This window comes from Trachymyrmex septentrionalis, unplaced genomic scaffold (assembly GCF_001594115.1).
Source record: "Trachymyrmex septentrionalis isolate Tsep2-gDNA-1 unplaced genomic scaffold, Tsep1.0 scaffold492, whole genome shotgun sequence".
NCBI classification, from domain to species: Eukaryota; Metazoa; Arthropoda; class Insecta; order Hymenoptera; family Formicidae; genus Trachymyrmex; species Trachymyrmex septentrionalis.
Genome location: NW_017305664.1, coordinates 75,422 through 75,656, shown reverse-complemented (window position 1 = coordinate 75,656; position 235 = coordinate 75,422). Strand labels below are relative to the sequence as shown.

The 235-nt window shown below is 25.5% G+C and overlaps 1 protein-coding gene across 1 annotated transcript in view; it reads right to left on the bottom strand.

The window, feature by feature from the left end:
* The window catches only part of LOC108751533 (insulin-degrading enzyme-like), a gene marked incomplete at both ends in the record, with an annotated part of 3,330 nt that overhangs the window by 946 nt on the left and 2,149 nt on the right, over window positions 1-235 (bottom strand). The window lies entirely within an intron of this gene.

The following is a 235-nucleotide window of genomic DNA, read 5'->3' as shown; positions in this document are numbered from 1 at the left end:
GCAGAATATTTCGTGCGCAGGTAGAGTGAACTAAACTGAGTCGTAAGATTTCTTTAATATTTTCACAATAATTGACGAGATATTAATTTTTAAAAATAGTCGAATAAAAAGGTAAAAGTTGCAGTCAATAATACGACAATTTTAAGGTCATCTTAAGAGTGCTTTATAAAATATCTTAAAAATATTTCTTAAAAAAACTTTTAAGATATTTAAAATAGCTTGAAGTTGATTTGTG